The following is a 3,551-nucleotide window of genomic DNA, read 5'->3' as shown; positions in this document are numbered from 1 at the left end:
AGACATATCCACTCCGTTCAATTGCTCTTCCAACTCCATTGTCGTCTCTCAGAGAATTATATCATTGGCAAACTTCAGAATTTTATTTCATCTCACTGAACTTTAGTTGTCTTTCGACATTTATCGTCGGTTTCCTTCACAGCATCGTCACTGTAAAACGTAAACTTTCGTGGCCGGAAATGTCCAAGTAATAAAATATTGAGAGCTATTATGCAATGCTGAAATTAAGCACGCAGTGGCATGACATCACATACTTCGAGTACCCGAGCGCTATTGGTCATTGGGTCTTTGCCGGATGCCGTCATCCGCTGTTGCTATCATCCCGTCGTGGGAGACTAACACTTATACATATATCGTTCAGCACCGGGATATACATGTCATTCAGTTTCACGCCTTCCTCCTTCCTGGTGAAATTCCTGGGGTGTTTAAAAACCTCTATGGCATCTCTATATAGGCTTTTATGGTATCCGCTCGTGGCTGCCATGACTTCAGTCCTATCGAAACGAATGTGGTGGTCTCCTGACTGCAGAGCATGTTCTGGAACAGCTAATCTGTCCCTCTCTCCCCTTCTACAGATCTCCTTTTGTTCGTCTAGTCGGAATCCTATAAATTGCTGCTTTTTCGAGCGGTCTGTGAGCATCCTTGGACAATTTTAGGTGATCTTGTATCTTCCGGGATCGTTTGTAAATTACCACGATGTTCCGTTTTTTTTTTTCAATATTTTTCCTATGCGATCAGAAACATTCTTAATGAAGGCCAGGAAAACCTTCCACTCTACAGGCGCTTGTGCATGAAATACATTCTACTACAGCATAATAGCTCGAAATATCTTATTAATTGCAAGCATCCTCATTGTGCACATTGGTAAAACGTCACAACGCTATCCCACTCTTTCTTCAACTAATGCTTCGATTTAGTGTTCCTAAACAATTAAAGGTAGAGTCTGATATCTGTACTAATTACAGACAGTCTTTCGCTCTCTTTATTTTATCCATACTACTGTCAGTATTTTGAAGGGTGTATTCCATTTTCAAAATTTTTCTTTAACTTCAAATGCTATAAAAGTAGGTCTGATTATCTTTGGCCTATCTTCCAGCACAAACCTTAGGTTCAGTGTTCGGTAATATTTACAATGATCAGCCGGAACATTATGACCACCAACCTATTATCCTTGAAAACCCGTCCAGGCGATAGCAGCATCACCTGGCGAGAAATTACTAGTCAGGTACAACGACGACGGATGTAGTATCAGTGAACGTGCTGCCCGCCTGTAGAATGAGGAAGGCGCGCGATCTATGTGAGTCTGACCGAGTGCAGATTGTGATGGCCCGGAAAGCGGGACGAAAATATCGGAAGCTGCACAACTAGTCGTGTGTCGTAGGAGTACTATGGTGAGTGTCTTCAACACGTAGCGAAACCAAGGTGGAAACACGTGCAGACGTTGTGTAGTTGGGCGGCCACCACTCAATACAGATCGAGAATGAGATTTTCACTCTGCAGCGGAGTGAGCGCTGATATGAAACTTCCTGGCAGATTAAAACTGTGTGCCGGGCCGAGACTCGAACTCGGGACCTTTGCCTTTCGCGGGCAAGTGCTCTACCAACTGAGCTACCCAAGCACGACTCACGCCCCGTCCCCGTCCCGAGTTCGAGTCTCGGCCCGGCACACAGCTTTAATTTGCCAGGAAGTTTCACTCAATACAGATGTCGGGGGTCGTACGCTGGGCAGTCTGGAAAAGGACTACAGAAACCCGACACACATACCTACTGAGTAGGATGTCGCGCCGGTATGACAGTGGTAGTTCACCGGCTTCTGTGTAGAGAAGTCACGTATCGTCCTTCTTCCAGCTTCCCGATGTTCCTGCCGCGTATAAAGTCATCCGAATGCTGCCTCTGCGCCATTTTGTAATGGAGAACACCATAAAAAAGTACCGTAGCTGCTCGCCGATTGACACAAACGCATTCCTTCAACTGTCTCGTGTTGCGGGACCAGCCTCATTTGGTGTTATGTCAGTCTGACCTCATGCCGTGTGACGTCCAGCTTTCTGTGTGCGACTGTGATATTCTGGAAACTGGATCCACCGAATAGATGGTATGATGTGCTACTTTATATACCGAGTGGTTATAATAAATCTTCCCTGTTTATCACGTTATAGCATGGAAACTAATTACCGTACGAGTACCATACTTGGTAGCATTAATGTAAAGAGTATGGGGTGCATGATTTCCATGCGTCAAGGCGCCACCGTCCAATTCCAACTATGGCAACCAGGTTCCGTGAACAGTCATCGTGATTCGTAGTCTCACACACCTGACCTGTCGCAGTTCACTTGTTGACGTGTCAACATAAACTTGTATAAAATGATCAGGGCATTAGTGGTGAAGCCTCATTATCAAAACAAAACTAATAATGCAGCTGCGCTTCGAGAATATCGCCGGCTCAAAGGATTACCGAAGGATCCTCTTTCTCCATCTGCTGTGCGGAGCATGATACAGGAGTTTCATCAACCACAGGTGGTTGATGAAATCGCTGTTCCTATGGCAGAAAACGCTGCGCGCAATGCCCCATCCTCGGCAATGCGCTTGCTGTTTCAGGACAGTTGAACATCCCATGGTCCACTGTACGGAAGGTGGTTCGAACCATTCTCAGATGGTATCTGTACAAGACCCATATGCTACAGCAACTTGCACCACATCACGCACAACGACGTGTTGACTTCGCTCTACACTTTCTCGCAAGGGTTGAAGTCGACGAGGGCTGGTCCTGGACCATCCTATGGACAGAAGAAGCTCATCTTTTCGTGACGTGTGAGGTGAACACACAGAATTGCCGAGTGTGAGGATCTTCACCTCCAGTCACAGTGCTTGAAGTTGCTCTGTATGGTGAACGTGTCACCGTATGGTGTGGCTTCACGGCTACTTTCATCATTGTTCGATTCTTTTTTGAACAGATTAATGCTCAAAGACCAAAGACGTGCAGTGTGACTGGCCAGCGTTACTACGATATGCTTCGCCACCATGTCGTACCCGCCCTACAGGAGATAGACACGTTGAAATCAACGGCTTTTGTGCAGGACGGGGTCCCACCGGACATTGCTCGTGAAGTTCACCTGCTGCTCCGAAACACATCTGGGAACGACCGAATTATCAGCAGATCGTTTCCAAATGCTTGGCCGGCGCGATCACCTGATTTCACTCCCTGTTAATTCTGGTTGTGGGGCTACCTGAAGGATATTGGTTTACCTTGGGAACATATACGCATGTGCTGATCCGAAGCCAAACGTATCAAGACAGGTAGCCAGCATACCTACGGACGTGTTACGTTCTGCTGTGCGGAATGCAGTCCTGCGCTTTCAGACTTTTTCTGAACACTGATGGGCACCATATTGAAGCCGGCCGCTGTGGCCGAGCGGTTCTAGGCGCTTCAGACCGGAACCGCGCTGCTGCTACGGTCGCAGGTTCGAATCCTGCTTCGGGCATAAGTAGTTCTAAGTCTACCGAACTGATGACTTCAGATGTTAAGTCCCATAGTGCTTAGAGCCATTTGAACCA

At 46.9% G+C, this 3,551-nt stretch overlaps 1 non-coding gene across 1 annotated transcript; it reads right to left on the bottom strand.

Annotated features, from left to right (window-relative positions):
- Positions 1-1,544: 1,544 nt before the first annotated feature.
- Positions 1,545-1,619, bottom strand: Trnas-cga (transfer RNA serine (anticodon CGA)). The gene has a single exon. It is a non-coding gene; the product is annotated as a tRNA-Ser (tRNA).
- Positions 1,620-3,551: the final 1,932 nt, after the last annotated feature.

Source organism: Schistocerca serialis, chromosome 12 (assembly GCF_023864345.2).
Source record: "Schistocerca serialis cubense isolate TAMUIC-IGC-003099 chromosome 12, iqSchSeri2.2, whole genome shotgun sequence".
NCBI lineage: Eukaryota > Metazoa > Arthropoda > Insecta > Orthoptera > Acrididae > Schistocerca > Schistocerca serialis.
The sequence above is the reverse complement of the archived record's forward strand: the minus strand, read 5'-3'. Positions and strand labels throughout refer to the sequence as shown.